This window comes from Lissotriton helveticus, assembly GCF_964261635.1.
Source record: "Lissotriton helveticus chromosome 1_1 unlocalized genomic scaffold, aLisHel1.1 SUPER_1_unloc_7, whole genome shotgun sequence".
NCBI lineage: Eukaryota > Metazoa > Chordata > Amphibia > Caudata > Salamandridae > Lissotriton > Lissotriton helveticus.
The window spans coordinates 4,943,339-4,971,289 of NW_027611714.1; the positions used below are offsets into that span (position 1 = coordinate 4,943,339).

A 27,951-nucleotide genomic window follows, 5' to 3' on the forward strand; every position below is an offset into this window, starting at 1 on the left:
TATTCATGATACCATCTATCATTTCATACAGTATCATTTGCTCGTCTCGAATTCTCTTGGAACTGGATTTAGAACGGGACTCGGAACTAGGAATACAAGAGGTAGCACAAATGCCGCAAATCGCAGGGCCACATTGTATACAGAGGCAGCAACTAAATATGATCGCTACTGCAATACCTAGAAAGGACAACACTTTCCATCCCCAGGCGGAAATTATATTCCAGAACCAGCCGGACCATGTCCAGGTGCCTGGATTTTGGTGTAACAGATGGGCAATTTTATGGAGTCTGGTTATAGCTGAATAAACAGACGGCGCGTTATTAGGAATGAAAATGCAGCAACTAGATCCGATGACTCTACATGCCCCGCCCCTATCGGCCAGTATGACGTCAAGGACGAGACGATTCTGGAGCACGACAATTCTCATAAAAGATTGCTCTTCGGTTAAGTTACCTAGAGCAGAGGTAGTCTCAATCACTACTGCTTCAAGTGTTCTGGTTAATCTACGTATCAGTTTACTATTCACGACAGTACCTAAGTAGGGAAAGACACCTTTATTGATATCTATGTATTGTTCTAGAGCAGTTTCAGTATAATCAACAATCGGGAGGTCTCTCTTGTGTCTAGTATGTACTAGGTGGGAGTTCCTATGATAATCAGGTGGGGCTAGAAAAACTGGTGGCAGTAGGAAGGCAATGTAACAGGTTCCCTCCCAATCGAGGGGCAAACGAACATATGCGGTCTGACCACAAACAAAATAAGAATGACGTGAAGCTTTGAAAATAGATTTCCCACTGTCACTATACTTGACAATAGTAGTACAATCACTATGTCCTACATGTACGGAACCATTCTTTCTGACACATAATTCGCCTTTGACTGGTAGTACTGACATAGCAGGTAAGTCTGGAGTAGAATCAGACTGAACATTCAGGACCATGAAATTCGAAGAATAATTACCCAAATTATAAACTTCATTTTCTAGATCTAACCCTGTTCTGTGGGGAAGACCTTGCTTGTCTGGAAAACATGTACTGTTCAGAAAGAACATATCATTTGAGGATGACGTTAACGTGGACCATGCTCCACATGAACCGTTATGTGAAAATGGATAAGGAAAGAGTGGCAGAACTCCCTTCCGTGTCTGGAAAGGGGGAAGTCGGCCACACACCCAACAATTAGTGGCATTGCTGGTCTGGTGTGAATAATGTAACATGCGGATAAAGGAATTATTTCGCATAGCAAGACGATAAGATAGTTCATGAGGAGGCAGATCACTAAACGTATGCTCTACTGTAGTATTAGAAGACTTATTTACATGAGAAACTGGAAAATATAAATACAATGCATAACTTATGCAGGTAATCATAAGGCTGAGATATAGCAGAAAACATAAAATAATAATGCAACTTTTAGAGTTCTCACTAACTCTCTCTCTATGGGGGTCTATTTTATACATGTCAGAAACCGGTCTAACCGTTTCACCTAGGGGAGGACTTAGACAATCAAACTGGCTGACTTATTTTACTAGACCTTAATTTTAACTTATACTCCTGCTGCGGAGTTTTCTCTAACAGGGAGGGTTTCGTATCATTGTCTTTTGCGGGACAGTCCTTGAGAATAGTACTTTGGCAGTCTTTAAAATCCTCGGAAATGTTCTTGGAAACAGTCTTTAGTCCATAAAACTTCTTTACATGTGACAAATGTACCCAGCCCTTCCTGCCTTCCAGCTTGACGGCAGTACGGGTGGCCAGGAGAACTTGCTTGGGCTCCTTCCAGCGAGGCTCCAGCGGACTTGAACGATCAAAGTTCCTTACGAGGACCAGACTTCCGGGGACGATTTCATGCGGTGCCACCTCGGTATTGTCTGGAAATGCGGCGGCAACCTGTGAACGACAAGAGTGTAGGGCAGACATCAAGGAAGCTAGGTAATCTGTCAGCATATTACTTGAAACATCTGTAATACTTCGGGGTCTAGGTGTACCCCACATATTAGGGGGGCGGCCGAATACGACCTCGTACGGGGACAGACCTGATCTGGAATGTGCGACCATGCGCATATAAAACAGAGCGACTGGCAGAGCAACTAACCAGTCTACACCTTTTTCTTGACAGACTTTAGCAATACGGATTTTCAGGGTTTGATTATGTCTCTCTACTAGACCGGCTGCTTCGGGATGGCGTACACAATGGAACTTCCACTGGTACCCTAACAAAAGGGAAACGTGTTTCATCAATTCAGATGAGAATGGCTGGCCGTTATCAGAATATACGACCCTAGGGAGTCCATAGCGGGGGAAGAATTCACGAACCAACTGCTTGGCAGTGGTCGTGGCTGTGTAATCTGGGACTGGATATGCTTCTGTCCACCTGGACAAAGCGCATACAACTACAAGGACATACTTGAAACCTCGACATCGCTCCATCTGAATATAATCCATCTGGAGGACCTCAAAAGGGTGGTCAGGGGGCTGGAATCCACCTTGTTCCACCGGGACACTTTTACCTGGATTAAACTGGCAACATATCATACAGGTACGGACTTTCTGCTTGGCTGCAGCTCGTAAATGCTTGTTAAACCAAATGTTCTGGATACTGTCTAACATGGCTTTTTCTCCTAAATGTGCTGGACTATGTGCGGTATTGATAATGACTTGAACCATAGAGTCGGGGAGAAACCATGTGGCTTTACCCTTCGTTACCCATCCCTGATCTGTCTGGACCCCTCCTTGTTCGGACCATTTCTTGATTTCATCGGGAGTAGCATGTAACTGGATATCTATGACATCTTGAGTAGGGTCCTTAACTGTCATACAAGTAGTCGGATCTGGAGTATGTGTCTGTGTCGGATTAACTGTCATGTCTGGAGTCTGTGCTGTAAGCTTGGCTGTGCGATCTGCTAGATCATTACCTTGAGAAATAATGTCAGTAACTTTCGTATGTGCTTTGCATTTCATGATAGCAATAGATGTTGGTAAATGGATTGCATCTAACAGAGCTTGAATAAGGAGACCATGCTGAATCTTGGTTCCATGAGAAGTCATGAAACCTCTCTCCTTCCAGAGCACTCCGAAGTCGTGTACAACTCCGAATGCATAGCGTGAATCTGTGTAAACATTAACTTTCAGGTTCTTGGCGTGTATGCAGGCTTGTGTCAGAGCAACTAGCTCTGCTGCTTGAGCAGACAGGGTGTCAATACGGTGTGTTTCTATAACTTCAGTGTCAGTAGTCACTGCATACGCGGCTACTAGTTCTCCTGTACTTGTTCTCATACATGAACCATCCACATAAAGTGTCAGGTCGGGATCTGGTAATGGAATGTCTGTCAGATCTTGTCTTGGCTTAGTCATAGTATTAACTACTTCCACACAGTCGTGTGTGGCAGGATTCGAATTAACTGACGGTAACAGTGTAGCAGGATTTAGAACGTTGCAGCGTCTGATTTCTATGTGTGGCTGGAACAGTGTCAGTTCATAACCTGTTAAACGTGCAATTGTCAAGTGCTGAGTCTGTGTTCGGTTTAAAAGAACTTCCACGGAGTGTGGAACTTGTACTGTCAAGGAATGTCCTAATACTATGGAATCACTTTGTCTGATAGCTAGTGCTGTGGCTGCAACTGACTTGAGGCACGCAGGCAGAGCCTGGGCTACTGGATCTAATGTGCTAGAAAAATAAGCACAGGGCTTGTATTGTCCTGCTTGATCTTGTGTGAGAACAGATAATGCTGTACCATCACGTTCTGTGACAAAAAGTGTAAAAGGCTTACTGTAGTTCGGTGTAGCTAGAACAGGAGCTTGGCATAAAGCTTTCTTTAACTCATTGAAACTAAGTGTATGTTCAGATGTCCAAGGGAGGACAGTCGATACGGCTGCCTCCTGTGTCGTTAACTGTATCAGTGGTTTGGCTAGAAATGCATACTGAGGAATCCATTGTCTGCAATAAGAAGTAAGGCCGATAAAAGCACGTACCTCCTTCTGTGTCTTGGGCTGAGGAAGACTCGCTATTAACTGGATACGGTCTGGTGTCAACTGCCTACCCCACTTGGACAGTAAGTGGCCTAAGTAGATCACTTGCTGGACACAGAATTGAAGCTTCGAAGGGGACACCTTGTGCCCCATCTCGGCAAGGAAATACAAGACTGTAAGTGATGCTCGCTCGCAAGCACATTCAGAACGGGCTGTGATCAGTAGATCATCGACATACTGGAGCAGGGCAGTGTCTGTTGGCATGTGAATGTTGTCTAGTTGTCTCTTAAGTGCTTGACTGTAAATACTAGGACTTTCTGTGAAACCTTGAGGAGCTCGTGTGAATTTATAGCTCCTTCCATTTAAACAAAATCCGAAAAGAAACTGGCTGTCTGGATGAATGGGGACACTGAAAAACGCGTTCTTGAGGTCTATGACTGTGAAAAATGAGGCTTCGGAATCAATGGCTGTCAATAGGGAAGAGATATCTGGGACAACTGGGTACTGGGGAATAATACATTTATTGAGTTCTCGAAGGTCAATTACTAATCGATATACTGGGGGTGCATTTGGATCAGTACGTTTCATGACTGGAATGATCGGAGAATTACATACATTGGAGTCAGTTTCTACAACTACTCCTTGAGCCATGAGCTCGTCAATAATTTTGGATAAGGCTGCTACAGCCTCAGGTGGTAATCTGTACTGTCTGATTCGTGGTAGGACTACACCTGGCTTGAGAGTCACACGATGGGGTGTGATTTGCATGAAGCCAACGTCAGTTGGACCTTGCGCCCATAAATGCTGCGGAACATTAGGCAATCTCGGATCAAAATCTCGTAATACATAGTGACCCTTGAAGTCACGTAAAAACAAACGTATTCCCTCGGGGGAACAACATATGACTGCACCTAATTCTTTCAATGTCTTAATGCCTAACAAATTTTCTGGACATGACTTCGTAAGTAATAGATCAGTAGTGCGGGACAATGGACCTACTTCTAGAGTAACTGGCTTAGATATCTCGTTTACAATAGGCTTTCCTGAAAATCCAAGGGAAACATTTCTAGAGCCTGAGAGCGGAGCCCCTGGAACTTCGGCGTGACTTATAGTGGTCCTACTTGCCCCTGTATCGATCAGGAACTTTCTGTCTTTCCCTAATACTTGACTATGAACATAGGGACCCTCTTGATCTACAGGAATCTCGATGAGAGGCAAGCCTACCTCCCTCTCTAGGCTGTTTCATGAGTACTGTTGGTACTCTGGATACTCTGTCTGAGCATACTGGTACATCTGCTGTGTAACATGCTGTGTTGCAGCAATAGGCTGCGGTGCTGAAGCTGTCTGTTGTGCATTCTGCGATGGCTGAGAAGTCTGTGAAACTTGTTCTTGTCTAGGCGGACGTGGTCTTTCTTTAGTCTTACCAGTGGCTATATTGTGTTTCAGAACTGCACACTCGTTTATGAAATGACCTGGCTGTTTACAATAATTGCATGTCCCTTTAACGGGAGCTGCAGGATGACTGGCTTGATTCGGACCCCTCTTCTGACTGTCTTGAGGAATAGATTGTGCAACTAGTACTTTCATTTTCGTGTCTTTCATACGTTTTCTCTCGTGTTCTTGCTCTTCTCTGATTCTATTCTGATGATACTGGAGCATCTGTAACATCTGGGACGGGGTACTAGCTTGCCATGTACTTTCGACTTTCAAAACTCGATTCTTAACTTGTGGACTTGAATTCTCGACTAATTTAGTAACAAAAAGATGAGGGTATGACTCACTACTCGTGTCCAATCCACTGTTTATTATAAAACATTTTTCAAATCTAGAATAAAAATCACTAGTGTCTTCGTCTTGTTTCTGTTTACAGGCTGAGATTGCATCCCAGTCTTCCTTTTTAGTGGCTAACAATCTGGGTAAAACTTGTATTAACAGTTCTGGTAATTCTTTACATTTCTCTCCAAGACCGGTACCTGGTACTCGTATCTTATCTTCAGCTTCTAGAACTGCCCAATCGATCTTTTTCTCTCCCACCTCCCATTCTTTTTCCTTGAGTTTCTCGTATACCCCTGCGGGCAACAGGACCTTTAACATTTTAATAATATCTGGATACGTATATTCTCCCATACGGAGCATGTCCTTTAATTCTCGGTGGAACCCTGCTGGATCTTTGTCATGACAAGGAATTAATTTCTTCATCTCTAAGAGTTCCATCTTTGTAATCGGGGTGTAAACAAATACTCGTTGCATTTCACCATCTGCTGTCCTGACTGGGTGTACTTCTCGTAACGGATTCTGTCTATCTATGTAAAACGGTTTACTTTCTGGAGGTGAGACATGAACAAAATGCGGGTTCAGGAACGTTCTATATTTATGGCGCTGTTCTAGAATGACACTAATTAAATCGGTACCTAAACCTTTCCATCTATACTGGAGTAACTCGTTCAGGACATCATGTAACGGACCTGGATCAGAATGTTGACCCTCATACAATGTGATGAGGTGCTGAATCATATACATACCCACCAGTCGTTGCTCGGCTGGGGGCAATTTCAGAAACATTTGTGCCACTATTTCGTCTGGAAAAGTGGTAGAATCAGTAGTCCATCGGACTGCTGATCGGACTAGTTCTTGCTCATGCATGGTACTTAACTCACTATAATCGATTCGTGATTTCAGAATGTGATCGGTAGCTTGAAATACTTGTTCAAGAGAACCTTGTTCCGGTGCTGGATGATGAAAGATTTTCTTGTGTTCTAGGCGTAAATGGCGGTCTGGAAATCTAGATTTACCTACATACGCTATTCTGGCGGTATTCTCGTCCTCTACCTCTTCTGTAGAAGAGTCATTCTCTTTCTCGCTTACTTGTGCTGTTGTACGTTGTTCGTGTAACCTTATTATCTCCTTACGAATTTTCTTGTACATACTCTCTATACTACTGATAGTTCTGTGCTTACCCTCGGCTATATTATCACTCCACCTTGTCAGGGTTCTCATTTCGGCCGGATCTTTGGTCGGATAATCTTGTTCCCTTATTAAACAATTAATCAGAAACTTTAATATCATGAGCTGGATCTCAGCTTTCCTTTGAGACATGGCTTCGCCAATACTTTCTGGATCATCCCCTGTACGGATGAAACGATATATTCTGTCTAGATCTTCTTTCATATCCGGTAGGGTGTCCAAATACCCGATCACCCGTCTTACACGTATGGAATATAGAACCGTACTATCATCGCCTGTGACTGGATCATAGCGGCATTCAGTAAGAGCTCGTCGGATTTCTGCAACGGACTTATATTTGGGCGTACGCTGTAACGCATGTTCATGTAACTCGACTAACGTTACACGTTGGTGTGGCGGCGGGGTACCAGGAGGACCTCCTCCTGCGGCCCCTAAACTAGAATCGTCGACTGATACTCTTCGTGCTGGCAGAGTGGCTGATGTGGCGGGAAGTTGTACTATGGGCTGGACCGGGGGTACCGTAGTAGGTACTGCAAAAAGTGCCCCGGTGTCTGGGGGAGCAGGGATTAAATGATTTACAGGAACTGGCGGAACAGGATTTGCATATTCCGGGACTGTGTCGTCCAAATAGGACGAGAGAAAAATATCAGCTGCGGTCGGTTTGTGACGTAGCTTGGTCGGAACTAACGGTGGCGGAAAATTACTGGATGCCTCCGGGGTCGCTTTTGGCAAGCCCTCGGCAAGAAGAGGATACATACCCTTAATGAGGGCATTCCTCTGTCTGACTGTCCGGTTTTAACTCGCTCACCTATTTCGATTAATTCCCTTTCTTGCGCTCTTTCTAAGGATTCTCTACTTAATTCTGACTTTCTGATTTCTTTTTCGGTTCTTTTATGAGATTCTTTGCGCCATAACTCGATGGCATCTTTCTGTGAATGCTTCTTCTACTCGCATGATGCACTCGGCATCCCACGTACCTGATACGGGCCATCTATACTTTTCTTCTAACTCTTTGGTGTACTCCACCCATAAATCTAGATATAATATGGCACTTATGCCATGCTTCTGATACATAAAATGACCTGGACTGTCCCTAGGCGGGACAGGAACTGCTTCTTCTAACAGACCTTTTCTGGTTTTTAACTGACGTAGTTTGGAAAACAAAGGCATGACTGAACTGTAATCTAGACACAATACAATACACAATGAACACGATAATTACACCACTTTCATACCACTACATTAAAATACATGAATGACATTTAAAAATAACAGTCTGAACAGAATACTACCTGGAATACTGAAAACAGAATACATGAACTTCCTCGAGAACAGAACTGACTAGAACAGAAACTAGATGCACTGCTGAAACAGTACGAAACTTACCGGTCTCATAAAGAGACACGTCAGGACCCGCATCCACCGGAGTGGACACTTCGTGTTGGGTCTGTGTACCACCAAAACCCACGGACCAGAGTCAATTAGATTGACCCTGTCTAGATACTACCCCAGCAACGGTACTCACCGGGCAGCAAGAACGGAAGGCCTCGGACTGGACTGCTTCGACGCCGGACGGACACACTTCGGACTTCTGTTACGGGTGGGCCTCCGGATACCTCGGACCTTGGACTCTCGGCTTGGGCTCTGGTCGGGACTCGCCGCGTTCCTCCACCGCCTCGTCTGGATGCTGGACCGCAACCTCCGTCTCCTCCGTGGGTCTGAGGGATACTTAAAGCAGAACTATCTGCACGTGCACGGTATGGTTCCGTCACGGCTGCAGAGGGTCAGGGGGCATACGTGGCTTCACCGGAGCGTGGGGAAAGGGCAAGTCCCTGTTCGGGCGCCAATATGTGGTATATAAATAAATAATACCGGATCTATTTTTGACTGGACATAGTAATAACAGATAGCTCAATAAATAAGAGTCAAGATTCGAGGTAGTAGGAGTTTGCAGGTTTAATACAGCATAAGGACAGGAACAGGACAACCTGCACAGGAACAGGATGGCAGCGCTGCCGGGGGCAGGATCGGAATCGGGACGACGGCGTATAGGCGTACCATTTAATAACAGTGCACAAGTATATATACTAAAACAAATACATTACAATACATACAATAGGCGGAGCAGTGGGTGTGGTCAATAGCAGTCGCGAAAGATAAGGGTGAAAGTAGGTGTAACAGGAGGCGTATACATAGACATGTGATGTAAACGTAACAGAATATGTCATAAATGGGGCGGAAACATGGAGGGGGCTACCTAAGGAGCCGGGACCTCTAACCTAGTGGTGCGCGCAAACTGACAATGACGTGTTACTAGGAGAAGCAGGGGGCTATGACTTCTGCGCTAGGAGCAGAGACTGAAGTCTGGAGAGTCAGGGCGACATGTACCTAAACACTATCTAGTATCTGATGTTTAGAGAACATGTTGATATAAACTAAAAGGTATCGGGGTAAAGGCTAACAGACTCTAAGACTGGTGCATGCATTATTCTACATGTAGTGCGTGTCGAAGAATATGAAATGACCATTAATACAGTATTTCTCTTACATGGAGACGTAAAGGCTAGACGATGACGGAAACTATTGATGCGATTCAGTAGCTAAGGAATGCAGAGAAGGAGGGCTGGACTGATAACTAGAATCATAACATACTCTTGGCAGACTAGCAGGCAGAGCCAGGCCGAGCCGGGCACTGTGAGGCAGGAAGTAAGTGAAGGGTCAGGAATACAGGTGGGGGCTGTATCGCTCCTCAGCGAGGGCTCAGGAGACAGGAGCTGAATCTGATGTCCGGGCCCTTTTGAGGCCTAGAAACGGGGACTTTTCAATGAAATAATGTGCACACTGAGAAACGTGGCAATGTAACTTTACATAGGCCTGATACTCGTAGCTTTCACGAGAACTGGAAACTGGCATACTAGAGATGGACACAACTGTAATTGCGTCTTTAGTCAAACATGGGGAATACATATGCATATTAATCATGCACACATAACATAAGATGGGGAACACGTAGGGACACAGAACATGGCAAAATTTACTTTTCCACACAGCGACTGTCTAGACTGCCATTCAGTGGGCGCTCTCATCCTTTGCTGCATAGACTGTGGGGTATTTTGCATGCTCTCCTGGTGTCTGGTTTGCCACGATCCTGTACTTTGCTGTGCTTCCCTCACGCTTGAAACTGCGTCTAGGTGGTCCTACATACTGCTTGTTCTATAAGGAACCCCCCCGCGCAGCGCTGCATCAACAGTCCCACTTACTGGCTATATTCTTGCCACCTCATTTGCTTCTTCCAGTTCAGATGTGGCATGGGCCGCAAAGACCCTAAGCAATGAGTTCTTCCCTTTGAAAAACGTGTGGCACACTCCCGTGACCAACAAAACACACAAGATGATGGACGGAATGTTGCACAATGGCAAAACATTCACCCCCAGTCACAGATCTGGGTTTAATCCATTGTTATTTTGCTCACCACGCCACCCCAGTTCAGACATGGCCATACTCCTGCGACCAGCCTAGCGACATGGTGGAAGGTGGGCAACCCCAGTCTACCTCGATGGACAACGCTAACCAGTTTAATCCATTACTGTTGGAAATGAGGGCGGGATTCAAGGTACTGGATGTCCGCTTTGACTCCTCAGACAAACACATAGCAGACCTGGGCGCAAAGGTCCAGGTGCATGATCAACGTCTTGATGTAGTTGAGTCCCGCACATCTGACCTGGAGGATGGAATGGCGCAATCAGTCAAGAGGGTAGACCGCATGGAACGGATCCTAAAGTAGGTTGCGACAAAAAAACGAGGATTTGGAAGTGCGCAGCCAGCGTAACAACATCCGCCTAGTGGGTGTGCCTGAATCCACAGCGTCTGGGTGCATGGATAATCTGGTAGAGACAATACTAACCAACCTTTTTGGAAAAGAGGCCTTCAACTCTGGCGTTGTGGTGGAACGCGCCCATAGGTCACTTGGCCCCCGCCCCAACCCGGGCTGCCCACCTTGACCCATAATTGCTCGATTAATGAACTTCAGATATAGGGATACAGCACTGCGGCTGGCACGTGAGCAGGGCAAACTCTCTTGGCAGGGCTCCAAACTATCTCAATACCTGGATTTCCCTGCTCTGGTTCAGGATGGGAGGAGGAAATATCTTGGGGTAAAAGCAGCGCTCAGAAACCTAGGGTTGAAGTATGGTATGCTATACCCTGCCAGGCTGTGGGTGGAGGTGAACGGACGTGCCAGAATCTTTGAAAATCCCACAGAAGTACAGGCATTTTGTCGCAAATATAAACTCAATCAAAATCGCCCTACAGAGACAGACACTACCTCTTCCCCCACACAGTGGCTCAGCTGTCAGTGTGGATTTATTTTCGAATTCCGGTCATGCCTGACACATGGTCACTTGACTCCTTTCACTATGCCGCTCATTTGATAATTTTTTGTGAAAGCTGGGATTTATCATATTGTTCATAATGTTTGTTAAGGTTGCTGAGCCATTGGACAGCAAACGCCCCCTACTTTGGTGTACACCTAGAGATAGTATTGGTGACGATAGACTGTACCACATTGTTTGACATTCACTATTTTTAGGATGCTATTGGTACTAATGCTTGTTTTGGTAAAGTTGGTATTGCCTGTCCGGATGGGCGAGAAGGCTGGGTAGGGGGTGGCAGGAGGGGATATGTTCATATTGCTCTGCACTGAATCTAAGTTACATTTGTTTGCAGCCACGGCAAATGGGTACGACTCTTGGTTAATCTTTACTCCTCAGATTATCACCAAAGGATGGCACAGTTAGGTTACAATGATGGCCCGTTGAGCATCACACTGCCTACATGGAATGTCAGGGGCTTAAACAATACTCGCAAAAGGCGTCAGGTTGTCCATTATTTACTTAGGCACGGAGTTGATGTGACCTTCCTTCAGGAGACACACCTTCCTACCAGCGGCCAGTCCCGGTTCACGTCCTCCTGGGGCCCGAACAGATTTTTTGCAAATTACAGCAATTACGCCAGGGATACTGCCATCCTTATACATAAACGGCTCCCCTTCAAGTGTCACTCGGTAACCTATGACGACGAAGGCACATATGTCATAGTGGTGGGCATGATGTTGAACCACAAGCTGGCATTGGTGTGTGTATATGGGCCTTACACTGATTCTCCCGATTCTTATTATACATTACTCTCTAAATTGCTACAGCTAGGCCCTGTGCCCCTTCTTCTAGGGGGTGATTTCAATATTGCCCTACAGCCGCCCTCAGATAGTACTTCAACTACCCCTGACCCCAAGCCTCGAGCACGTATTGCTTTACAATCCTTATGTGAACACTTCTCTCTCCTGGACATAGGCCGTGCTCGAGATCCATGTCATACTACATACACCCATTACAGCAGTCTACATGACACGTGGGCAAGACTTGACTATTGGTTAGCCTCACCAGAAATCTCCCGCTGGTTTCATGAGCTACAAACACTACCAAGAACACATTATGATCACTCCCGGGTGCTGATGTCCCTGAGAGTCCCAGGTCCAGAGGGTTTTGAGAGACATTGGAGGTTCCCAAGCCGTGCCCTAGATGACGAGGTATTTAGACAAGAAATCCAGGAAGCGATTGAGGATTATTTTGAAATCAACACAGGGTCAGTGGACACGGAGGCAATGTTATGGGAGGGATTCAAGACCTATATGAGGGGAGTGTGCATGTCTAAAAGCTCTGGAGTGCTGCGCGATATATGTGGCACACTTGCATGAGTGGAGAGGGAGCTTGGTGTCCTGGACACTAAACATGTGGTGTCAGCCGAGCCGAGTCACAGTGGAAAGCGGGCAGCCCTGCTCATGGAATACAGGGAGACTGCTGAGATGGAAATCCTGTACATGGGGAAATACCATAATGCCAAGATGTATGGGGAAGGGGACCGTCCTGGTAGGATATTAGCACAAATGAAAAGACCCCCCTGTAGGAAGGTGGATATCTGACTATGGAGAAGTGTGGCTCAATGGTTAGAGCGGCAGACCCTGATGCAGACCCTGATGCAGAGGTATAGCCCGGGACCAGGGTTCAATACCCCGCCTTGGCGGGTCTTGAGCTCAAAAATTCCACGGACCTGATAATTCTCGCCTCGGTGCCTATTCCAATCATGGAGTCCCACTCTGCAACTCTGGGCAGTAGCTTGCTTAATCTCCTCAACGGCCCCCACAACGCTAAGGATGCCTGGCCTCCACCTTGGGGGTGCCCAGGATTGGACACCTCACAGGGAAAGCCAGGATGGGTTCCACAGCGGTATTCGTACAAGCGCCTTGAGACCCTTGCGGGTGAGTAGTGCGCTATACAAGTATCAATTTACATTTTTACCCCCAAACTTTTTGCCTGGTGTTTAGCTGGTTTTTGACATAGTTGGCATGGGATCCTGCTATTCAGGACCCCAGGCTAATTGCTCTCTCCTTAAAATGGACTCCATGTACCTTAGGTACATACACAATTGGAACTGGTTCACCTTATTGGCCCCTGTAACAGTGTACCCAGGTACCCAGGGCATAGGTGCTTCCAAGGCCTACCAGGGGCTGCAGCATGTATTGTGCCACCCCTGGCCTGGCCTCCATATTTGACACAACTGGCTGATCACTCAGCTGGGGTAAGTCGGTGTAACCACCCCTTACTGTAGTATGCCTATACCTAACCTAAAATGGACACATATGTTCCTATCAGTCACTCCTATGGAAGGCCTCATCAATCCTGGAGGCAGAGTGCTTGGAAATATGTGAGATGGTGCTCTGGCATGAGTTGAGCCTGTCTGCAGCTTTCGGAACCATGTCCTTTAGCTGTTTCATGATACTGCCATACCATATACTCTTAAGTGCATTATGAACCCCGCGGTTAAATGCTATCTTGGGTTTGGCTTTATCAAAACATGTCGAGTAAGGTGTCATACGAATTGGAATACTACCCCCTCGCCAGTTCTGGCGACGGGGGTAGCATTCCACCCTTCTAGAGGGACACGACATGTACCTAGCCTGAACCCCGGTTAAAGTTAAACAGAGCCTTAGCATCACAAAATGGATACTGCCACCACAGACACAAGTCTGACCTCCTGCTGCTGGGAGTCCTTCCAGCGAGGGCAGCTTGGACAAAGGGTTTCCTGCCTGGGGAGGTGCTAGCACCACTCCAGACAGGATTTTGTGTATTGGGAAGGACAGGGCTGAATAGAATCAGACATGCCTGGGGCACACAAGGTGTCCCTGTGCATAGGCCAGTTCAAACCGGTGCTGGGGCTTTCCAGCCCCAGTCCTGGCGCCAAACTGGACAAAGGAAAGGGGGTGTAACCACCACCCTTCCTGGTTCCACCCAGAGGAGGGACCTAGTAGGTGATCCTGCCCCCCAGATTCGAATAAGAGTGGGAGCTGTGTCCTGAGACTTGAGATCATCCTGAATCAACTTGAAATACAGAAGAAGACTGGACTTCGACATTCTGCTGCACAGAAGACGGAAGAGAATCTCCCTTGTGGCCAAGGAGTGACCACCCTGTGAACACAGGCACCAACCAGCAACTCGACGTCTGCTTTGCCGCCGCCTCCCACCGGAGCCCGAGCCCAGAGCCTGACAAGAACCAGACTCCCAGACTTCTCACAGCCCGATCCACAGTCCCTGCAAAGAAGGGACCCGTGGAGGCACCGAGAGACGTGGGACCGGACCTCTTGGAAGACCGACCCCCGAAACGCTGACTGCGCAGCATCAGAGGCACCCTCGACGCTGTGCTTTGGGGTTTGAGAAGCCCCAACCTCGAGCAGCCCTTGCACCGAAGATCAGCCCCCCAACATCTCCACGATCTGCGTGGGGCCTTTTTGCACCGTGCCACTCGACGCGCCATCCCGGCCACTTGCCACGTGGCTAGCGGCCATCTTGGCGACAAAACCTTCAACTTACACTGCGGGTCTAGTTGCGCCAGACTTGCCCTCGCTCCTGTAAAAAGGAGCCCCTGCTCTGACCTTGCTGGTCCGAGTAACAAGGCTTTTTTGATTCCTGCGTGGCTTGCACTAGCCAAGGCCTGTTCGCTCCAATCAAGTTGCCGACACCGCCAACAGCGAGAAGCCTGCGTGGGACAGCTCGTGACCAACTCCTGGACGTCCTCGACCCCTCGTGTCCACGTGGCTGCAGAGAGAAGCTACACGACATCACCTGTTTGCGCCCGACATTGCCTGGTTCCACTCTGGTTCCACGGTAGTCACTGGCTAGTGACTTTGAACATTGTCCCCTCTGCTTTCAGGTCTTCACCTCTTCAGATCCACCCTTGGATCCACCGGAACTCTTCACATCGAGCCGCCTGCAGCATCTTCAGCTCCAAGCACCATCGACCTGCGTGACGAAACCCGACACTACTTCGACCCTATGCACCCGCTTCCTGTGGGTGAGGTAACTCAGCTCCGCCGGTGTTCCCACACTGGTACACACCTCTAGTGTCTGTGTCTAAAGTTTCATCCTTCTAGGTGACTCGGAAGGTTCCTTTTTAACTAACTTTGTAACTTTTACGCACCATTGACATTGCATTGGTAAAGCGTGCACTTTCCGCACTGCACCCGAGTCCCGCGGGCCTTTCCCGACTTCTTCACTGCTAGTCCCGAACAGCTCCAGCGATTCCCCAGGCCCTAGGCCTCTTCACTTTCCCCATAGTGGTTTTTATACCACTATTTTAGTATATGGTTTAGGTGGCCCCTAGGGCTCATCCATATTGTGCAACTTTTGTGTATTTAAACTGTGTTTTGTTTTAACGCATTTGCTTCTGTGCTCATAAAGAGTATCAGGGATATTTGTAGAAATAAATCTATATATATTTTCAATATATATCTGTGTGGTGTCCTTTCATTTGGTATTCAAGGGATTATATATGGTAAAACAGCTTGCTTCACATGCCTTTACAGAGTTTAGCCTAAGACTGCTTAGTCCATGCTACCCCTAGGATAGCTTGTCTATAAGGTTGACTTTACAACCTGCACCATAAGGGTTGCTTGGCATGGCACAAGGTGATCACTAGAACTAGTGAGCATCATATACCAGGCCAACTTCTCACACCCCCTACGCGAAAGCTTATATAAAGGAACTAAAATCATCGACGGGACAGCGTACCACAGAACCATTGGACATCCAAAAGGAGTTTATCTTTTATTTTAAAAACTCTGTATTCCACCAAACTGGGACGTGACCGCACTGCCCAGGAGGCCTACCTCGCTGAGGTTGCATTAGTATACCTTGAAAAGTTTATGCGGGACTTTCTAGCAGTACCCATCACGGCAGAAAGCATAGATGAAGCCATGACATCCCTGAACTCATCCACTGCACCCGGGCTTGATGGGTTCACAGGGGAATTTTACAAAGCCTACAAGGATCGACTGATCCCTCGCCTCCTGGAGATGCATGCCGAATCATTGGAGAAACAGGTTCTCCCTTCCACTCTATGCAAAGCATTTATTATCCTTCTCCCCAAACCCTCGAAAGACTCCATGCTATGCGGCTCCTACCGCCCCTTGTCCCTCCTTAACCTGGATTATAAAGTTCTTCCCAAGGCATTAGCATGCCGCCTCTCCCTCCTGATGGAATCCACTGTCTCGCCGGCCCAATCAGTATTCATACCGCATCGATCCACAGCCTCCGCACCTTATTTATCCTGCTTGACACCGAAAAAGCTTTTGACTTCCTGGAATGGCCCTTTTTTCTGTCGATAATACAAAGAATGGGTATGCCACATGGCTTTATTGCCACAACGGCTATATTATACACCCGACCCACTGCTAGACTCCGGCTCAATGGCACTCTATTGGCGCCCTTCCTGCTGTCCCGTGGCACATGGCAGAGATGCCCGTTGTCGCCCTTGTTGTTTATACTAGCGATGGGCCCACTAATAAGACATCTGCAGGAGAAGCTTCTACATAGGGGCTTACAGTTTCGCACAGGCCCGTTATTGGTCTCTTTATATGCGGATGACACGATCCTGTATGTTCGTGACCCCCAGACCAACTTAGGCCCACTTTTAAGAGAAATTCTTCACTTTGGTAACTTCTCTGGTATGGGGATAAATTGGCATAAATCTGTCATTTTTCCCCTCACAAGTAGCACTGCCCAATGGAAACTGGAATTTCTGCTGGAGTGGTGCTCTGATTCAGTGAAGTATCTGGGGATACACATTCATCTTGAGATGGACCAAAGTATTCCCCACAATTATGGCGTGGCCATCTCTAAACTTGAGACGCAAATAGACCATTGGCGGAAACTCCCTCTCTCCATGGCGGGGGGAGTGGCTCTTATTAAAATGATTGTGCTCCGAAGTTTTTGTATTTGTTTCATAATATCCCAGTACCGCTTACGAATACATGTTTTAATACTCTTCGCACTCAGCTGATTAGACTAGTCTGGGGCAATAAGACACCCAGAGTGCAAAGGTAGGTAATGACACTCTCATGCGACAGAGGAGGGTATGGCATTCCGGATCTGCAACTGTACTGTCTGGTGGCACAGTGCAGTTTTGCCCAGCCATGTTATCACCCAGACACCAGGATCACGTAACTGAGACCAGAGTCAGATTTTGTTCTGCCGGATTCCCTGGCTGTGGTTCTGCCCTGTGGTATTCCGTGAGATCCCAGGGACATTCAACCAGTCTCCGCAACAAGTTGGGCTTGGGCTAGGCTGGGCCGTCTTACAAACACCCAGACGGTTTACTCCTCTGACTTACCACTCCCTAATGTAAAATGGCTGCCCATAACAGGCAAAAAGTTGGTACAGAAGACTTGTGCAAAATGTAATATTGTCAAAATGGGCGACCTGTTCCCTGCAGGCCTGCAGGCCATATATTTGACCCAGAAGACGTGTCCTCGTTTCCAGACATGACATTCATAGACAGATTTGTTCTGGCTAGGCTGCGGTCTACACTGCGAGCTCAGTTCCCAGACTACCCGCTGGAGCCTCCGTCCTTCCTGCTACTCACAATGGTGATAGGTAGTAGCAGGGGGTCCATTTGATATCCCAACTTTACAGAGCATACGCTGACTTAATCACACTAGACGATAGCAGGGTGCGCAGTGCTTGGGAAGCGGACTTGGGCAACTCAATATCTGACGAGCAGTGGACAGCTTGTTGCAAAGTGATGAAGGCAATTTCTTTAAATATCAGACACAAGCAGATCCATTTCAAGTTTCTATGCATTAAATAGCAGACACAAGCTGATCCACTTCAAGTTTCTACGTAGAATATATGTTACCCCGGCTTAAGAGCACACAGGATAGACCCCACTAGATTTCATCATTGCCAGCTGTGCCACTTCCTTCAGGCAGACTTCGCACATTTATCCTGGACGTGCCCACGCATACACACTTTTTGGGTGGAAGTACACCATACATTGAGCGAGATAATAAAGGTGCCTATGAACCCCCTGCTGGAGATCGCACTCCTGGGATACGTGGTCCAACTCCCTCCTAAAGTTCGCAGATTTGCTGCCATTGCTCTACTTTTGCCCAAAAGGGAGGTAGCAATACACTGGGGCGGCAGAAGGGCTCCAACAAAAAAGGGACAGATCCAAAGCTTAGCTTCCTGTTTTACTAGAAGTAACCAGTATGCTAGCACAATCCCTCCCTCCTCTAGGCCTAGAGATATTTAGGTCCCCTTTAAGGCCTTCCTAATGGCACAACAGCAACATCCCCCTACACAGCAGGAACAGGGCATCGTGCCAACCGGGGTGGCGAGGCTGACACCCACACTGGACTAACACACCAGAGTATATAGCATCCACCTCCAGTGGCCTGGGTCTATTCTCATTTTGACAGTAAGCTACTGGGTGGAGGGAGTCAATGGGCTTACAGATGAGCATATTACACTATCGCTCAAGAGGGGCCTTAAATGCACTGTAAGTATACTGCAATATATATTACATTGCCTACTGTGTATCGAAAGTAACTAATATTGAAATGCCTCGTGATTGTACCCGAGAGGTCCTTTCTTTAAAATCAGTGCCTTGCTTTGTCTTATTAAAATGCTAAATAAATAAAAACCATGGTCACAGATGGTTGGTGTGAGAAGAAGGACTGTGAAGAAGTCCTGAAGTGTGCTTTCTTCAATAAAGTTGTACAGCAATCCACAGAGACCAGGAGTCTTCAATCTTTGAGTAGATTTATTGTAGTTAACAGGATACACAGCTCTACAAGTATAGAGGGCTCAAGGTGGTAGCTCCAACTGCCTGTGAAGCAATTCCAGTGCCTGGCCCAAACATTCTAACCAAGTTATACATGGAATACATTGACAAGTACAAAGTAACATTCCAGTATTTTAATATAAAGAAAGTGCACTAAGAATTGATGTACAGACACCACATATCTCCCTCCTTTTGATAAAAATAGAAAATAGCGCACTTAACAAAACAGTGAACAGAATGCTTACTGAACATACCTACTGTTGCCTTTAATTGTGACTATACGTGCAGGATACCTGAATTTTGATTGACATTTTTGTAGCATCAAAGGATCCTTGACACGAACAAGATACCACCAACAAATGTAACTTCTTTTTTAGAAACAGGCATGGCGAGTTTATTACACATGCTAACACTGGCTTCATCACTACGATTTTTAGAGATAAAATAATTTTTTGCAATATCACCTTTATTATCCAAATAATTAAATTTCGAAAATGGAATAAGTGTAGACACCACTTTTCTCACTCTCATCAATTTAAAAGGAACACAACCCGATACAGAGTGAGGGGTGGTCCTATATGCCCATACCACATCACTGATAGCAGACTCACAATCTGCTTTTGCTTTGATGGCACTTTGAATACATTCAACTTTAACCCTGAAGAATCTTTCAACTTTGCCATTTCCCTAAGGAAAATACAAAGGAGTGCGTAAATGTTTGATACCCATCTTTGTCAAAAAAATTGCATGAGTTGTGAAGTAAACTGAACTCCATTGTCTGTAAGTAATTCCTCAGGTGTACCCTCTCTGCTGAATACTTCTTGAAGAAATGGAATGACAGATTTGGTATTTGGCTCAGAAACACCTCTGCCCTCCAACCACCTGGATAAGTGATCAATTAGAACTATGAAAAACTTCATACAATTGGGTAGAATATGAAATGGTCCAAGAAAATCTACTGCAACCTTTTTCCCTACTCTGTTGGGAGAAATTGAGGGTTTGAGAGATGGAGAATGTGTAACTAAATGTTTGTCACTGTATAAACATTGTGTACAATTATTAACAAGTGCCTCCACATCTCAATCTACAGACGGCCACCAAAAATCATTACGTATTCTGCGCTTGGTGGCGGTCACACCCAGATGACCTGAATGCGCAGTTTCTAGAATTATTTGTCGAAAACGAAAAAATGGAGGGATTAATTTGCCTTCTCTGTCTAAAAGTTTGCCTTTAAGAGATAATTAATTTGCACCATTTTTCAAAATGGTTGTAACTCGGGTTCAATAGATCTCTCCTTAGGCCAACCTTTGACCACAAACTCCACAACTTGTTTAAGTAGTGAATCACTTTCTAATGCTTTAAACCACTCTACCATGTCAGGGCAAATTACAGTGTCATCAATACTAGCAATGATACATTCTTCAATATCGTCATCTGATTTATTAGACTTATCCTCATGCATAGGATGTCTGGACAAAAAGTCAGCTTTGATATTCTTTCCTCCAGCTATGTATTGTACAGTAGAATTTAATTCTAAAAGCTTGGTGGATAATCTAGCTAACCTAGCTGTTGCTTTTTTGATTTTGTTGCCAGAGAGTACTGTCTTGTGATCGGTCCTCAAACAAAATTTTCTCCCCCACAAGTATGGTCTGAATTTCTCAATTCCCCATACACAAGCAAGCAACTCTTTCTCAATAACTGAGTATCTCAGTTCAACGTCTTTCATTCGTCTTGGAGCAAAAAAAATTGTAAACTCATTGTTGCTTGTCATTTGTGATAACACAGCACCCATACCATAAGAACTTGCATCCGCTGTAACAAATGTATCTCGACCTTCCATGTATGCTTGAAGAGCAGGTGCAGAAAGGATACTCTCTTTGATGCATTGAAAATGGTCTTGACAAGTAGCTGTCCATATAAAATCAGAGTTTTTCTTTAAAAGACTTCTGAAACATTCAGTGAGACTTGCAAAATTCTTTATGAACTTGGAATAGATTTCCCAAAGCCCAATGAACAAATGAAGTTGATCTTTGTCAATTGGGTGAGGTGCATTGACAATGCCATCCACAATACTAGGTTGAGGTTTGACACCATCTTTAGAAAGATCATGTCCTAAATACGCAATGTCATTTACTGAAAAGATACATTTGTCCTCTCTGACAGTAACATGATTGTCTTGTAGTACGGTAAGTGCATATTCAAGTACTACATTGTGTTCTTCTTTTTAAACAGTGTGCACCAAGATATCATCTTGAAATAGAACTACGTTAGAAATATCTTTAAACATATTGCTCATAACTTTCTGAAAAACAGACACAGCTGACGCCAAACCGAATGGCATCCTGCAGAACTGGAATGTACCATCAGGTGTAATGAAAGCTGTGAAATGTCTTGAAGACTCATCCAGTTCCACCTGATGGTACGCAGCTCGTAAGTCCAGCTTGGAAAACCACTTGGATTGGCCAACTGCAGTGATAAGGTCCTCAATGCGGGGTAAAGGAAAATGTTCCACCCAAATTGCGTTGTTGATGAAACGCAAGTCAATGCATAAGCGAAGTTTGCCATTTTTCTTTTTGGCCAAAACAATCGGAGAAAGCCACAGAGTAGCATCTACTTTAGCTATAATACCATCTTTCTGTATGTTATTTAGCACTACAGAAAGTTAATTTCTAACACTGTGAGGTACATTGCGTAATCTATGTTTGACTGGTTGCACACCTTCTTTATTCTTAATCATGTGGTGAAAATTTTTAATCAAACCAATTTTGTCTGAAAATACATTTTCTAATTTTTCTTACCAAGCTGTGTGGTCAGACACCGAATTGGTAAGAGACACAGGATGTTTGTGACCAGGTTTGATGATCATAACACACTCAGCTTGATGCAACCAACCCAAAACATTAATACCACATACCACATGCCACATAAATCTTACTGTGAGTAGTCTTAGTTTTAAAATTAATATGGCCACAAAAATACCCAGCTAAATCAATTCTGCTGCCTTCAAATGCTGTAGTGACAACATCAGGGGGCAATAACACTTTATGAGCCCAATTTTGTTTATACTTGTCAATAGAAATGATGGTAATTCTTGCCCCAGAATCGATAAGTAGCGGAATATTGATATTGTCAATAAAAATCTGAACCAAGGGATCTGAAATTGTGTTATCGGAATGTACATTGTTAATGTCAATACAATCTACAGCTAACATCAATTCTTCAAGTTTGTTTTCTACAACATCAGTATCAACATCAGAGTCTTGAACAAATCTAACAGGGTGACATTTGCCTCCTCTACAAACATTGCGAAAATAACCAATTTTCTTGCATTTCCAGCACCCTTGTGCTGTAGCTGGACAATTTTTAAAACTTGACACATGATAATTTGAACCACACCTAAAACATTGTATTCTACCGCGACCAAAAGATGTACCTCTGAAACTTCTGAAATTAGAAAAAGAACCTCTGGCTTTGATTGCTAAAGTATCAGTTGTATGTGGAGGTTTTGTAGAAAGCGCACCCAATGTGGTTGTAGGTGAAGGATAAGTTTGTAAGATTTTAGAATCACTTTCAGAAGTTTCAATGCTTTTCGCTATATCAATAGCTTCATCCAATGAGGGATTTTTATAAACGTTTTTGTTGAATTTTTTTCGAGTAACATCTGGACCAGGGGTCTCCAACCTTTTGTGTAGTCAGAGCTACTTATGGCCAGTGAAAATCGTCATGAGCTACTGAACCCAAATCAACTCGCGCATTTTTCCGAGAGACCCCCCATGCCCAGTTTCATTGACTTTAAGCCTAATTTCATCAGAGCCCATACTGTTGTTTGAACAAAATACCCAAGACAGGCCTGACTTAAGAGTTCCCTAGAACACCAAAAGGAATGACTTTGGATTTGTGACGCTTCAAGACATTTCAATTAATAGGTCCAAAATTAAGACCTTCCAGTAATAGTTGTCATTGAAATAATCATTGTAATGCGGCTCAATTAACAAACATACATGGAAAGCGATCTTACCTTCAATGTGGAGCTGATTTGTTCTTATGCTGCAAATAATCATTTAGAAACGTGCTCAAGATTCTTCTCTCCAGCTTCATTTTATTGTGTTTGTAATACAGGCCTGCAGTACACATTGCATTGTTCTTGTTCAAATAATAAAAAAGCTTTGCGGGGGCTGAAGATTCTGCTCTGCAGCGACTTTAATCTTGGTTTTAATAATGAAACAGAGTTGTGATTTCACCAGGAACTGTGACTGAACAAGTATTGATTACGACTGCATACAAATTATTTCAGTGAGAGACTTGACACTGCATGGTGTCCAGTAATGCCTTGTAATCTGGGGTGCAGCTTGAGAGGGCAACTCTTATTGAGTCATTTAAATGTTCGTCAGTCAGACGTGTACGAAACTTAGATTTTATGAAGTTCATATCGGAAAATGCAGATTCACAAAGATAGCAAGAGCCAAACAGGGAAAAAAGTTTCAATGCAGCTGCGTGGATGTTCTTAAACTTTTCTGCATCTACAAGACTCCAGAAATTAATGTCAGATTGCCTTGATTTCAATTCAATGTCATTTTGAAGTGAGACCATCTCCATATCCATAGTGTCAGAGTCAAGGTTCACAAGAACACTAATTTTCTCGGAAAGGTCACTAACATCCACTTCCATGAAGGGGTTTGAAGTGAATATCACACAGGGCTCAAGATGCTCAAAACTAAACTGGTCACTGAACTCTTGATTAAGCCTCACAAGGAGGTTACTGTATTTTTGTATGTCAAAGATCTCAGCCTCAGTTTTGTTTTCTGACAGGATTTGGAGCACAGAGGGAAAGTGCTGCATCTTTCTTTTCTGTACATGCTGTATGAAAAGGTTAAGTTTTGTTTTGAATGTTTTCACAGAACTAATCATGTTGGCTATTGTCTTATTTTTGCCTTGCAACTCGTAGTTCAATACATTTAATTTCTCTGTGACATCTGTCAAAAAGCTAAATCGAGCAACCATTCAGTGTTTGACAACTGTGTGGTATCTTCATTTCTAGACCCATTAAAGCTTTGACTTCTGGCAATAGGGAAAGGAATCTTCGCAGTATTCTTCTCCTGCTAAGCCATCGGATCTGAGTATGCAGTAAAAGGTCACCATACTCAGCTGAAAGTTCTTCAAGGAACAATTTGAAGGTTCGGTGCTGCTAGTCCTTTGCACAAATTGAATTAATAATTTTAACAACAGGAGTCATCACATGATCAAACCCCATTACCTTGGCACATATTGCCTGTTGATGTATAATGCAATGGTAGTTTGATAACGGAGGGAAATCTGGATATGATTTACCATTGGCAATGAAGCTAGAATGACGCCCTATCATTGCGGGTGCACCATCAGTTGTTATCGCCACTAACTTTTTCAATGGGACATTTTGTTTCACAAAATAATTTTTCACCTCATTGTGGATGTCAGATCCTCTGGTTGTGGTTTTCAGAGGCAACAGAGTTAAAAATTCCTCTTTATAAGTGAAATCTTCAAAAAGCATTCTAACAAAGATAGCCAACTGTGCAACATTGCTTGCATCAACAGATTCATCACATTGCAGAGAAAAATATTTACATGTCTTTAAAGCCCGCTCCAACCGCTCTATCATGTTGATAATGCAGATACCCTTCTTACCATAGTGTTTGACCCCAACTGCACATCTGAAATGCCAGACATAATTTCAGGGCTATATTTAAAGTCTTTGAATAAGGAGTGGGCCATTAGAAGCATTGCTTCCTTCACAATTGCTCCATCTGAAAATGTTGCTTTGTGCTTGATCAAGTGATGAGTAACTACGAAGGATGCTTCAGTTGCCGCAGTGGCTTTCTTTGTTGGCTTTGTAAAAAAAGATTGCTGTGTCTGCAATGCAGATTTCAGTACATTTACTTTTTGTGACCTCAGGCTGCTTCCTTTAGGGAACTTCCTCTCAAAATACATGTGTTTTGTTGAAAAATGCCTCTCAACATTGCCCCTTTTCCCCACTGCAACTTTTGCTCCACATATTAAACACACACAGTTGTCTTTGATTTGTGTAAATAAAAATTTGTTCTCCCACTCTTGATGGATGTTGTAAGACTTCGCCCTTTTGGAGGGACCTGGCTCTTCACCCATCATTGGTTGTTGAGGCTGTAGCTAGAGTACAAATGTTGATGAAGTCCACATTCAATCCATAAAAGGCAAGAATACCACATGGACACCTTTAATAATGCTGTAATGCAGACCATTAAACCAAGGAAAAGACTTTCAACCACAAACCGAAATGTTGAAATATAACATTCACTATTAATGGTGGACCTGGGAATGTGTAAAAAAAATGCTATGCCACCCCAGGTGAGGCATAACAAGGAGAACTACCTTTATTGCTTCTCTTTTTCCCATATTTTCCATCGTGAGGCCATTAATGAAATGATATATAGGTATGACCTATAGCTTATAGAGCAGACCCATGACGCAGGAAGACCAGTGATTCCAACCTTGATAGGCATTTATTGATCATATTTTGGTATCTGAAAATGTCCTAAGATTAATAGAAACTTTGATGATGTCAGCAGTCAGCCCATTGAACACCAGCTCCTACTATTGGTCCTTAGGATTAGGGGAGCAGAGGCAAGAAAAACAATCAGGGGGGAGAGGCAAGAAGCACAATCAGGGGGGCAGAGGCAGGAAAAACAGCACTTGTAAATGCGAGACCTATTTCATTTCAAAGAAGTGGCTGTCACTGTCCCAGGCTGCTTGGAAAATGAAAGCGGGCATGGTGCGCAGAATGTTGCAGGTGAGCATGTCGTGCCTGCAGTAGTGGAAACTCATCAAAGAAAATAGTATATACAGACTAAATAAGACATACTGTGCAACAACAGAAGTACAAGGGCAGTCTTCATGGGAGGTTACAAATGAAGACAAGGCAGTACTAAGGAGGGACTAACAAGGCTATTAACGAATCAGAAGCCAGCATTTACAAAGGACAATGACAGTAGGCCTGACAAATTGATTGTGAGCAAGCATATGTTTAAGTCAATAGGTATTTAAGGAAGGATTGTTATTTTATGTATTTAGGCTTATAGAAAGGTACTCTGCCAGCAGGTCACTTGAAGATCATGCTCACTCTCAAGTCTGAAGGTTCCTCTTCAATTCCATGGACCTTAGTGCTCGCCTCGCCCGAAATATTTGTGGTTCTTGCTTTCCATCAGTTGCTCCCTATACTGCCCACTCAACTTTAGGACCCCTAAACTGATTTACCCTCTCGGTTCAGAATGTGGGGTGGGGTGGGGTGCTTGTGTGGTACACTGCTCGGAGGCCACACTAAAGTCAATACAGTGCTTTATAAATCTCTGGTGCACTACATAACCCAGGACAGTAAACGGAGAATGTAGCATGATGGGACGCTCATGGTACATTTCTATACTAGATACAATATGAAGTTTATTGGAAACCCTCAGTACAGTTTTGTAAAAGATAAACCAAGCAGTGTGGTTGTGCTTGTGTAATATAACACCGTCATAGATTTAGCATTCATTTTAATGGACCATCTTTGGTGAAGGTAGGTAGTAGGTTTATGGTGCAGTGAGGAGGTGCATAATTGGTACGTAGCTCCACAACGGCACATGTAGTACAGTTCTACAGCAGATACATCACGCAGTGTTGAGGTGCAAATGTAGGGCAGCGCCAAAATTTATACAGGAAGTGGCGTGGAGGTGCATGCCAGTTGCGGCTCCCATTAATATGCATATTTGAGTCCTGATTTACTATAGACATCTGCGCCTTGTTTCTGTCCCAAAATTACAGATGGGCGCACTAGGTTACAGTTCCCTGATCCGTTTCTCTTAAAAAATATTGAAAGGGTCTCCACACAACGGAGGAACTGTCTCTTTTCCAAGGGCAATATCGCATCCTTTGGGGATTGAGCAAAAAGCTGTGCAGAGAGGCAGCAGTTGGGCAAAAATGTTTTTTTTTTAAGCTGAGTAACAAAAAACCCAAACAAACGGGAAGGGGGAGCATAGACAGAAGAGAAACAAATGGAATTTAGATAGGCCCCAGCCTGTGCTCAGATGTGACAGAAGTGGGTGAGAATTTGTAATTCAATCTTATGTTTTTCTATTGATACAGTAAATTCAATTTATGAGAATTACTGCTATAAAAACAGTCTGCTACAGACAACTCTCCAATGTCTTATTCCCCAGAGCAGCAATAGCGTATAAGAACATTCTGTTTGAGAGACCTCTTTTCAATGTCACTGCCTGACCCTTGGCTTAAAGAACATTCTTCGATAAGAACATCTTTCTAAATCGGCAGCTTGTCCTTTCTTGAACATTTCTCATCTGGGGCAGAGGCAAGAAAAATGGCACAATCAGGGGGGCAGGGGCACGAACAACGGCACAATCAGGGGGGCAGGGGCACGAAAAATGGCACAATCAGGGGGCAGGGGAACGAAAAACAGCACAATGAGGGAATAGAAGGCACGAAAAACGGCACAAACAGGGGGCAGAGGCAAGAAAAACGGCACAAACAGGGGGGCAGAGGCAAGAAAAACGGCACAAACAGGGGAGCAGAGGCACGAAAAACGGCACAATCAGGGAATAGAAGGCACGAAAACCTGCACAAACAGGGGGGCAGAGGCAAGAAAAACAGCATGAACAGGGGGCAGAGGCAAGAAAAACAGCACAAATGGGAGCAGAGGCACGAAAAATGGCACAATCAGGGAATAAAAGACACGAAAAACGGCAGAATCAAGGGGGCAGAGGCAAGAAAAACGGCACAAACCGGGGAGCAGAGGCAAGAAAAAAATGAGCTTACCTGTAGTGGAAGGCACGTCTCCTGGCTGCTTAAG

General features: G+C 44.7%; 1 pseudogene; it reads right to left on the minus strand.

Annotated features, from left to right (window-relative positions):
* The window catches only part of LOC144806416 (uncharacterized), a 435,562-nt pseudogene that overhangs the window by 311,063 nt on the left and 96,548 nt on the right, over positions 1-27,951 (minus strand).